Source organism: Camponotus vicinus, unplaced genomic scaffold, assembly GCF_025532165.1.
Source record: "Camponotus vicinus isolate PSW18456_S1 unplaced genomic scaffold, iyCamVici1.0 SCAF_3, whole genome shotgun sequence".
Taxonomy (NCBI): Eukaryota; Metazoa; Arthropoda; class Insecta; order Hymenoptera; family Formicidae; genus Camponotus; species Camponotus vicinus.
This window is the reverse complement of record NW_028141967.1, coordinates 2,990,481-3,003,077: the sequence shown is the minus strand read 5'-3', so window position 1 is coordinate 3,003,077 and position 12,597 is coordinate 2,990,481. Positions and strand designations below refer to the sequence as shown.

The 12,597-nt window shown below is 38.7% G+C and overlaps 1 protein-coding gene across 2 annotated transcripts in view; it reads right to left on the bottom strand.

Moving 5' to 3' along the window:
* LOC145969388 (uncharacterized) overlaps positions 1-12,597 on the bottom strand; it is a 133,313-nt gene that overhangs the window by 101,147 nt on the left and 19,569 nt on the right. The window lies entirely within an intron of this gene.

Genomic DNA, 12,597 nt, shown 5'->3' with positions numbered 1-12,597 from the left:
GGTTTATCTTAAGCCGCGTGAATTCTTCGCTTGATTACAACGCGACACGCTTACGCGGGTAATAACGTTACGACACAAGTCTGAGATATTAAGTCCTCGTTTACAAGTATACGATTATGCGATGGCGCTCAAGAGCGAGGATCTAATTAAGACGAGAACCGGAGCGAATGAACCCGAAAGGAATCTCACAGATACAATATATGAGTAGAGAAATAGATCGATAGAGGTGAATGACGTCTGTTGTAACGTCTAGTAGTTCTTTTTTACGCACATCAAAGATCAGATTCAGCATCCGAAATAATCGTGCTCTTCGATCTCTTAAGTCTACATGTTATCGAACCCTCTTTTCGCATCCCTCTCGAGTATTTACACCATGAATGCTCATCACAGCTTCGCAAATCACGCAAACCGACGTAATACGGTGGACATTCGAGGAGAATAACACGACAAGGCGAGTCACGATGGGATCCACGAATATCCGAGAAAAAGGACGAGGAGATGGCTTGAGGGAGAAGGGGTGGAGAGCCGGCCGTCGAACGAGCTAGGTAGAAGAGATCCTCGCATAATATGGGTAGCAAACCGATAAGGAGGCTTTTCTGAGATACGATCTACAACCGAGCCGGTTAATTATATATTAATACCTTCGCGTGTGCGATCCTCAGTCGCGTATAACCGGCATCAAGTGGCCGGCTGGCTACCTCGAGTAGGGAAGGGACGATCTAGGAACGCCTCGTAAGCCTCGGAGAACGCGATCGATTTGACGCATCGATTCTCATAAACACGAGATACGTTTTTGCAACGCATTCGGAGGCATTCGGCTTCGTCACGGGCTTCTTTTACGCACGACCAAACTGTTCCAGCAACATTGCACACTCATGGCACAGAGTTCCTTTTTATTATCGTGGATATATTAAGTTCATCTCGACGCTCTATTCATTAATCATTCCAGAATCACGTCCCCAGCGCAAAGTTCCAATTGGTAATTTGAATTTAAGAAACGTCCAATAGTTAAATTTATTATCAATGTAATTTTGCGTTATACAAGATAATCTTGGAAAGAGTGCTTAAGGAGTTATGCCTAGTCATAAAAGTAAAAAAACCGATTTTTATGTGTTTACATTTCTTAAAGTATATCATATTGAAAATATTTCCTAAAAGTTTCAAATTAATCGGATGCAAATTGACGGAGTTATAAGTGTATGTTTCATGAAGCGCCAGAATGTATAACTTTGTTTAAACACGACTATAAAGCTTCAACTCTGATGTTTTGAGAGCTATCAAGACAATATATGAAGATTTAAATAAACTAAAATTATATGGGCCCGGAATGGATGATTTTGTGTAAATTAAAAAATTTACATTTTATTTAAACGTAGACTTGACACAAACCTTAAACGCGTTTTTTTCAAAATCACTTTTTCAAAGTCAAGGTGAGCAAGATATTTCGAAAACCGTTACACCGATTTGCTTGAAATTTTACAGGCTTCTTCTACATATAAAAACCTAGTAGATGAACGAAGGATTTTGTTTTTTAATGAATACTTTTTTTTTACTTCATAAAAAATGAGCAATTTTTAAATCGAAAAAGAATATCTTAGTGTCAAATGGCTGCCATTTTGTCCCAAAACAATTTTTCAACTAATCCTTCGTTTATCTACTAGACAATTTCATACATTAACTACAGTTTATCGAATTTTTGATATCGGATAAATCAGCTTTGAATAACACTGTTCATCGCTTTGTAAAAAACAATATCAGGAGAATAGTTATAACTTTTACATTTTTAAATATTTTATTTAAAAAATATATATATAATAACATCCTTAATATTTGTACTTTTGAATAAAAATTTACTTGTAAAAAAAAATTATTACACTTTTCAAAAAAAACTTCCAAACATCATTCTTTTTTCAGTCTGCTGACTAGACATAACCTCTTAACCTAACCTAACCTAACCCCTTAAAGTCTCCTAAGGAGATCATTTTAATTAATTTATAAGTACGAACGAGATCCAACTGAATTCGATTAGCGACGCGATTGTTCCGCTCGACGAAATTTTGCCAAGGTGTCGAAAAAAAAAAAACTTGAGGGAAGGGCTAATGAAGGGTACGAGCGAAACACGCGTGGCGTACGTACGTGCGGCGACAAGCGGGAAATATATGGCCGTGGCGGCTCGCGCGCGTATCTCTTAATTCCCGGTAAATACTGGGAATTTAACCAGCCGGTAATAAATACCCGCATTTAAATCCCACGCGCGTCCACGAGTCCTGAACTTGTTTCTGGGACGCGCAGAGAGGTAATTGCGAGTTTACGCGTTTATTTCGCGGCCGACATCTTTTTTATTGGGGCCAACTAATTACCCGTCGTGTTTATTTAACGTGTCAATTAGAAAAATTACACGTCGCGGCGTGGAAAAAAAATACGAGGCCCGACGAGGAGTCTTTTCAAAACTGAAATTGCCTGAGATCGTGCTCTCAAAGTTGAACGAATGTTTATAACCGTTCGCGCATAAATTTTCAGAATCCAAAGATCTCTCTTGACAAACTTTTGATCAGCTTCAATGTTTACCCCATCTTGAATTACTTGCGTTAGAAAACTAGCAGTTTAAGAGACTCGAAGATCTGGGGGGATGCCTTGTTTATTCGTACGTTTAATTATATAGATCCGACTGTAAAAATGAAAAATTGCCGATGCACTTTGGGGCAAGCTATCCCAATTATTAACGTAATAGGAACCGAGTAGGGAAGGTCAATATTGAACGATAATAATTTCGCGTTCTCGGCGCGGCCGATTGCGTTCGGCTTAAAGAGGAGAAATTGCGTGCCGGGTCTGGCGTTGGCTTACACCACCCTAACTACTAACCACGGATTGTTACCCCCATGGCGTGTCATTTCGCCGGGCGATATTATATCCTCGTCGTCGCGTGAGATCTCGAGTCGGTGCGAGTCGATTGTTTTAAACGACCGATCGGCACCGTTCATTATCATTCGCCGGTGACAAAATTCGTCTTACATACATTTTGCGTACTCGAGAACGAATATTATTTATTACGAGAGCGATTATTAACGTAATCTCTTCATGTCTCGAGTTATTTAATATTGCGCGAATAATTTTTAATTTATTGTCACAATTAAAGTCTCTAAAACTTTATAGAATCTTCTCACGAAATTTTATAATTATTTATATATTTGATAATTAATTTTGCACATATTTAATACTTAATTTTATTAGTTTTTATAATACTTAATAATTAATTTGCACGTGTCTTTTGTAAATTAAATAAGTTTTTTTAAAAATAAATGTAAATCAAGATAATATATTTAATAATTTTTATAATACTTAATTATTGTCACAATGAAGTCTCTAAAACTTTATAGAATCCTTTCATGAAATTTTATAATTAATTTATATATTTGATAATTAATTTTGCACACATTTAATACTTAATTTTATTAGTTTTTATAATACTTGATAATTAATTTGCACGTGTCTCTTATAAATTAAATACGTTTTTTTTAAAATAAATGTAAATCAAAATAATATATTTATTAATTTTTATAATACTTAATTATTGTCACAATTAAAGTCTCTAAAACTTTACAGAATCTTCTCATGAAATTTTATAATTAATTTATATATTTGATAATTAATTTTGCACACATTTAATACTTAATTTTATTAACTTTTATAATACTTGATAATTAATTTGCACGTGTCTCTTATAAATTAAATAAGTTTCTTTAAAAATAAATGTAAATCAAGGTAATATATATACAGTGTCGCGTGAAATATTATTCTCAATTTACTTGGCGATTATTATAAGCGATGAGATTCCGACGGAAACAATGTATCGAAAGCCGCGATTTTTTCATTCGACCGACGACGAAGCTCAGCGTCCTCGGTTGCAACGTAATGAGGTTACCATTAATTTACGACAGTAGCGAGTAATAGAATGTAGCGAGCTGCTGAAAATGTTAATTCTCACATGGAAGCTGCCGCTCGTAAAAACGCGGATTTATCGCGGGCCGTCGATTAATCGAATGCAAACGGCAGCCACGCGGTTGTACAATATTCCCCGACGCAGACGTAGGCGTGCCTCGTCTCGCGATAAATTTAAAATACACTGAAGGCTATTTTTTTCTTACGTCGGCTCTCACACTCGCTCGTTTCCCTAATTGAGGACGGAAACTCTCGAGATGCTCGACTACCCAATTTCTAAATATTTTCGTGATACGGAGGCTTCCTTGTCCGTCCAGAAAATTATGTCTTCTTATCTTTTGGGACAAGATCGTTTCGATTTATGGATTTCGTGTGTGGAGCAGGCGATGCCACCAACCATATCCTTCTAATCCTGTAAAACTTGCTAAATTACCCGAGGAACGCATTAAAACGCGGATGACGTAAACGAATTTGTATTAAGCGCGAATCCGCGCTGTTTAGCTACCGTTTCTCCACCGTGGCATATCGCTTCACAAATCATCCGACCGTTTATGTTCGCCGAGACATTAAGGGCCGCACGGCACCGCGGGAAAGAGTTAATTCCGAAGAAGGACGAGATCGCGCGCTAAGAGGCGACGAGCATTGTATAGTCGATGTGCTCACACACACGCACACGCACGCACACAGACACGTATAACGGGCGAGTTAATTTATTTGAAATAATTCCTGATGATATCGCATCGACACAAGCCAGCGTCTGCCAACGTACCATTCATTTTTATCGCGGCGGGTCGCCGCGATGAAAAATCCGCGCCGGCTGATAAACGCTCCTCTTCTCTCATAATTACGCGCAATCTCTTACAAGTGTCTTAATTTATGACGAACTTGGGCGCAGCGAAAATTTTGAGGATTCGAGAAAATTTCTTCAATTTATTTATCTCACGTCAAGGACGCGTATCCTATTTTAGAGTTATTTTTTTGTAATTTAATGTATATTTTTTCTTTCAATTTTTTTTTTCGTAAATTTATACGTAAAGGATACGAAGGCTATGCTCCTGTATTCCCGAGAGAAAAATTGCGCCCGTGTTAAGCCAAAGTTTGCAGATGGGAGATCGCGTTTACAAGACATTGAGACCGCACCGGTGAGGGGTAGAAAGCGAAATTGGCCAAGTAACTCAGAAAGTAATAAAAGGGAGATTCTTATCGTCAAAGACAATTAGCGGAGAATATAAATATGACGTATTTATAGTCTGTCAGCCGTATCTCTCAGCTATATGCATCTCCACTATCCCACTTTGCTCTCCATCGTAACTCAAACTATTTAATTAATGTTTTTTCCTCGCCCTCCTCTCTCTCTCTCCCTTTTTCTCTCCATTTCTCTAGTCGCAAAGAAAACTGACGATAAGAAATATTGCAGGCACGACATTTCCCTTGCAAGCGCTGGTTGGCTGGTGGTCGCGTGATTCCTTGTCGACGGAACCAAGAATCCGAGAATCAAGATTGTCTAATAAGTGCCTGTGATATTTAATTAGAAATTTTTATATCAATGACATTAGCGAATAATGCAATCATCAGTCGCCTCTATTCGCCGAGGGAGCTCTTTTACAGGGAAAATTAACAACTTTGCTCCAAAAAATATATACATACGCGTGACGCGTAATCTCTTCCCGGTTTTTTTCGGACGAATAGAATAGGAAGAAAAATTGCAATGATAAATAACCACTCTTTCTATATGTAAATTTCAGAATAAGAAATCTCTTTCAGATGTCTTTTCGGAAATAATCTCGGGTTTTTAGCGAGGGATAACGGAATTTGATGCGAAGATAATTACAAAGTCGAAAAGTTGTACACCGTCGACTCACAAATACACACACACATATACATAAATATACATATGGTTCGTGAAATCCATCGGCGAAGATCGACGGATCTGGGCGAGATGCCCGCGGCGGCCGAAAGACGAGGACGACGATTCAATTTGTCGGTCGTGCCTGCGTCTCGCGCGAGTATTTCTGAGGGGGTCGAACGGGGGGGAACGAGGGAGAGGGCGAGGGGGCCCGTGGCGATATTCACGACACGCAAGCCACGCTCGAAAATTAGCTCGTGACCGAACGTTGGTAGCTCGGGTTCGCGGAGAGCGGGAAATGTGCAGAGGGGGGAGAAGAAGAAAGGGGGGCGGAAGGGGGAGACCCGGGAGAGGTGGTGCAGGCGGAGGGATGCCGAGTGGAAGAAGAAAGAGAGGAGTTTTGAAAAGGGACTAACGACCGGCAGTTAACGGCGGCTCTGAAATTGCCGGTTGCCGGCGCATCTTCCACGGCCGAGAGAGCCGGCCGGGAGAATTATTAAACTGTAGTTTAGTTTAAATTAAGTTATTACCCCCGGAGCTGCGCGCGCGCGCCTTTTGCCCGCCCGTTTTCTTTTCGCGATGATCTTTCCTCTCGCGCGAGCTTTCCCGCTCTGCGCTTTTCGAATCCAAAGACTCGGGGAATCCTCGGTCATCCGCACCTCTACGATTCCACAAACGTGTTTTTTTTATAAATAAATATCTTGATATATTTATTTATTAGTCGAGGAAAATGTGAGAAATTCCGAGGATCTTTAAAATCCGAAAATTTTTCGCAAACGCTGATTCCCTCTTCGCGGGAGGAAACGAGCGTTTTAGAGACCTAGGTATCTTCATCTCAATTGAGATTCTCACGTGAACATTTTACCTGCATTTCGTGCTTGTAAGTCTGACCGGGTAATGAGTGATTCGTGTGTGTTGGTGGAATGAAATTATACACACGGAGTGTGTTCAGAATTATAAGCGATACGTGTTATCAATACTTGAATAGTATATTGTCGGCGGCTCTATAAGAGCGGAACGGATGATAGTTCGATGGCAGTTCACACGAAGCCGACTATTATCGCGACTAATGAATGGCTTCGTTAATGACGTGTGTTTGTCACCCGGTAAAATCTTCCAGATTACTCGCAATTTGCACTTATCCGAGCGGCGATAATTTCAAGCGCGAGAGAAGGGGAGGGAAAAAGGGGGAGAGGGGAAGGGGAGAAATGGTAATGATGACACGTAACCCGCGACTTGGAATTATCGCGTTAATAAACACGCAATGCGAGCCAATACGATTTCACGCATCGATTAAATTTATTATTGCGAATCCGCGTAACGACGCGATTGCGTTGCACCAGGCTGCCAATAAGACAACGAATATTAAAATGGAGAATGGTGGATTGATTGCAATTTGTGCTTGCGCGAACAGTGCGATATCTTATAGTATCAACCCCCTGTGGCACAATCGACAATTAATTCTTCGCGTTTAATTAAATTAATAAGATTGCATCGCGATTGCGACAATAATTGCAACGTCTTCATGCAATGTAAACGACGCATTTCGAGCGTTTAATGCGCGTGATTCTCGATAGGTATTAATTTTTCTAATCATACACCTCGCATAAACCAGTCGTTATCACGACACTGCAACATCAATATTATTTTCGCACCGTAATTTACGCGATTTACATTCAATGCAATGGTGAAAAGCAATAATGTAGTTTTTCAATAGACAAACGTTTCTATAATCGCTACATTCGAGTACAGATGTCGCAATATTTCGTCGCGTGTTTGATCCTTCAAAAATTCTTCTCCTTAAAAAATTAAAAATTGTTGTAAAAAAGTTGAACATTAAATTCCTTAAAAAAGTTAAAAGAACCGTGTCCCGATGTCTATGGAAATTGGATCATGAGCGAACAAATATGAACTTAATAATTAATAAGTGATTAAATAATTAAATGATTAATTAATAAATAATTTATAAATAATAATAATTAATAAATGACATATACCTATGTGTTGGGGACAGCCCAAACAACAACAATATTGAGATTCTAAATACCTACATTGTATGCGCGGAATTGTAAGAGGGGTCAAGATATGCATACTGACCTAAGCTTTTGTGTGCAAAACACGAAGAAAAAATAGAATACAATCCAAACATACTAATAATAGATCAAAGCATTATGTCTATATAATAGCACAGAAAAACAGAGAAGAAAAAAGATTCAATTCAAACGCATTACTGCAAAAATGCCGCTCCTCGTTGCAACGATAATATGATATTTATGCTCGACATCTAAACGAGCCCAGAAGGCACGGTTCTATATTTCTTAAACACTTAAAAAATTCTTCTTAAAGAGTTCTTTAAAAAAATGCGAATATATTCGTTTTAAATCGATCTGAGGATTCCTCCCGTTATATGATAAATAAACGCCATTGTGTTTAATATTCCGGATATTATAAGATCCGTATTACAAATTCGGACTTCACAATAATTGCAAATTTTTCAGAAAGAGAAAAAGACACGGAGAGGAGGACGATAACCCCGATAAATCCAAGCGGTAAACGTTTCCCCGTCCCTCGGCCAATTAAACTTTCTCCGCATTCGCGTAGAATGTTGGAACGAAAATTGTATACCATAAGGTGAATTACAGAGGAATGTTTCGACTTCATTTGAAGTAATTTTCGACCCATAAAATGTTCCACGGGACAACGCGCTGGCTAATTATGAAAAATTTATCCGCGAGAAATAACGCGTACATTGCCTTTCGACGCTCGATGAAGCGCGAGAGACACGTTTCGCGTTATGCTTTCGCTTCGTCTCGACTTCTTCTAGTCTTCTATCACTTTTTGTCAATCCTTATGAATGTTTTCTCCTCTCTTCTTCCCTCCTCTCTTCCTCTCCGCCGTTCGCCCTTTTTTGTCAACTGCCCTAATGCCTCCCCCTTCGGTCTAATCGTAAAATAATGACAGGATGCCACGATAACGTGACCGCTTACTAAAGAAACCCAGCTCATTTGGTCTCACCTGTATCCCTCTTCGGCATCCTTTCGCAGTACATCGTGTTTCTTTCCGAGATGGACACTGTTATTTCACTCGCTATAATCAACGGGGTAGCTTACAATTTTCGAGTAGGCGAGAGAGTCAGGTCTCTATTATCTTTGAATAATTTTTTCTCCGGAAGGGGGGGGGAAACAAATTTTTCAATCTAATGATTAAAAAAAATGATTTAGAAAACAACACAATGCACAACCAATAATCTCGTACATAGATGTATTATTGAACGAGAATGATTAATCTGAGATTTCTATACTAACTGCAACAATTTAATCTTGCGAGGTGTTAATTCAATCTCGTCTCTTATCCAAGAGCTCTATCAGCCCACAAAGAGCTATGTTTTAAGGACGCGCTATTTTGACGAGAGACGTGCGTAATGAACAATTCCAACACCTGTCATGACGTATTGGCGCGTACGGTGTACAACGCTTAAGTGGCAATTAAAATCCAATCATTTCAAAACTAATATCACTAGCGTAATACGCGAGTTATGATTCATAAATACTTCATGCTTGGAGAGATCATAATCGAGAAACTATCCATACGATTAATGTTTATGTTTGCATCTTTTTCTCCCTGCTTTACTCTCAACGTGGTAAAACACGACCATCTATTTTAGTTACACCCTGGACGATATGATCTATGCACGATGTATATTGAAGAGCAAAAAATCCCTCCGCAGATTCGTATCTCGAGAATATTAGGTGTGATACGAAAGTTATTGTTCTTGGCTTAAGTAAAACTCCCCGAGAGATCATTAAGATAGATAATCGAGACTCTCTGCAAAGTTAAAGATTCATATTCTATTATTTTACCATCATCATCTATTTTAACCCAGAATCGATCATTAAACGGCATTCGTGTATAAAGTACTTTTGCTTCTCCTCGCGAATGTTTTACGCATCTTCGATCCTAAAAAGAGACCAGTGCGTCAAAATTTTCTCAAGTAGGGATCGATCGCAGATCGAAGACTCATGAAGAAGACAGGAAGGAGCAAGAAGGATCCATCAAGCAGAACCGGACATTTTATTCCCCGATATCGTCTGCGACCTGGTACCCACCCATTTCAATCGGGTTAACGCGAGGAGCGACACGTCTCAATCCCAGCCTTCGTCTGGATCTTAATTCGCGACGAGGAGATTGCGCGGCGGGGCTTTGTCGAGCTTGGGAGCCGCCGCCGACGGGACGCAATTTCGCGGCGACGCTAAGCGCCTGGCTTAACGATCGCGCTAACGCTGAAAAAGTTTAACGATCGCGTAAAGGCATGCGCACGCGAGTCCGCGAGTAGTTCGCTGCCGAGCTAATTATGTAAACGAGAGTTTCGCGAAGCGAAATGAGGAGGAGGAGAGGGGGCGAAGGGGGCAAAGAGAGAGGGAAGAGGAGGAGAGATCGCGATTCGCCGAGCGATGTATCGCCCGGGCGACATCGATCGGAAGGGAGGTGGGGGTGGGGGGATAAAATCTCGGCGCGCCATGAACGTTTAATTAAGAATCGGTGTAATTAAATGTTAACCTAGCGGAATACAATGCGCGCGAGCACTGCAGAAAACGCGAAGCTCGAGGTGCAGAAAACATGACGGGGTTTCGTTCGAGATTCGATTTGGAATTTTCTTATGAAAGAGAACTTTGTGTCTAGTATTTTCAATCGAATATTTGAAGAAGAAAAAAATCTTTCAGAGCTGGATTTGAAGATTTCAGAGATTCATAGATTCTATTTGGAAAATTATAGTACTTGAATACTCAAATGGATATTTATTAAACATTACAAAATTCTCTCAATCTCGTTTTAATAATAATTTTAAATATAATATAAAGTGTGCTGCAAAATATCTGCAAATAGGATCAGTATATTATTATTGAAAAGCAATGAATAGTCATTGATGGTCTCGTAAATAGATCACTGTAAATTAAATTAATGAAATTTCACTGAAAAAGATCAATCCAGAACAATCAAATATTCACTGATCTTTGGTAAATTTTTTCATCACTATTTTAATTCATGATATTTTCATTGATATAGTTGAAGAGAGTAATTTCAACTGAATGGTTCAGCGTATCTTACATATAAAAACTTTATCGTGACTCTGTGAATTATTTGATTCATAAACGAATGATGCAATTTTCTCAAAGCCTAACGCCAATGATATTTTTCATAATAAAAAAATTACATGATAAATCGCGAGACACGGATTTCGCTCAGCTTGTCATATCAAAGAAAGATATTAAGCACGAAAATAAATCGGGCTCGTTATGAAGTCATCTACGTAAAGAATGTTTGGCAAATGATGTTCGATGAAAGTAGGATCGCAATTACTGGCATTTCTAATGAAACTATTTATCGTAATGGAGGGGGAGGGATTATTTCATAAATCCCGAAATAACCGGCGGGTCGATTTGATGCACGCTCGCGTGTTCGGTCGACGTTCACATACGAAATGCTCCTCTCTACGATGTAGAAATCATTATGCAATTATAACGAATCTAACCGCCGCATACTTTTCCGGAAGCGGCGAAGCCGCCAAGTGCTATTCAACGTGTTGGAGAAAAATCGAAATGAAATTACCGAAGAAGAAGTTCGGCAAGTCCGGATAGCAAGCCAAGTTTTAATTCCAATGAATAAAGCTGTAACTCATCAGAACTTTTTTTTTATATTATTATCTAGATATTAAATATATCTCTTTTTTTTAAAACCTATAAAACTTCTTTCACTGATTTTAATTTTAATTTCTTTATTCGATGCTTTTCCAGCAAAAATTTGATACAGTAAAATCATTTATTATTCGCAATTTTTTATACATGTATGATTTCATTCCTTTATGATTAAATTTCTGTAGAAATATATTCCAACTTAAAATTATCTCAATACTATCTTTTATTATCACCTGTCGTCCTTGAAAGATATACACTTGAAGATTTATTTCATTTCATTTTTTTAATTCTCTGATTTTAATATTAATTTTCCATAATTATTGATAAATATTAATATAATAACGACTTTTTAGATAATGTATTATCTCTCCTTTCTCTCCTCAATATATCTCTGTACGTAGATAACGAAAATTAATTGCACAGAAATCGAGCAGTTCTGTAAAACGAAATGTTAATCAAATATCTTATCTTAATTAGTCCATAACTTGATAGTTTTCGCGATAGTTTGGCTTGTGCGTTTGGCGAGAGATGAGCAATTGACGCAAATTCGCGGTAGCGCGCAATAAATTCGCAGCAACGGAAACAATCGAAGGCCAAAGGCGGGCGAATTAAGTGGCGCTCCCTTCGTAGCATAAACAAGTGTTAGGGACGTGAATGGGATCACGTAAAAAACAGATTTCCACCCTCGGCAGCGCGGACGTTCGCGCGCACGAAACACGGATTTCAGACGGATGGTCGCCAGGAGGGGCGGGAAAAGGGGGATAGGGACTAGCGTCGTAAGCGATCCCAGGGGCTCGTCAGGAACGATCTTATGATTGACCGCGTTACGCCACTCCCTGAAGACCGTTTTTCAAAAGCTATTTCGGAAACGCCACCATTATCTACGCACTTCAACGTGTGTCAGAGAAGAAAATGTTCTATAAGCTATATCATTAATTCCCTGAAATAGAGAATTATGATCTTGATAATGTGTATCTTTATCTTGATAATTTATATTTCTATTTTTATAGCGCACAAAACTTGTTTTTTCTTTTTAATTTCTTCGACTTGAATAATCAAAGTATAAAAGTTTATGAATTCTCAAGAGACAAAAGTTGATAAAAATTAAAATATCTTTTA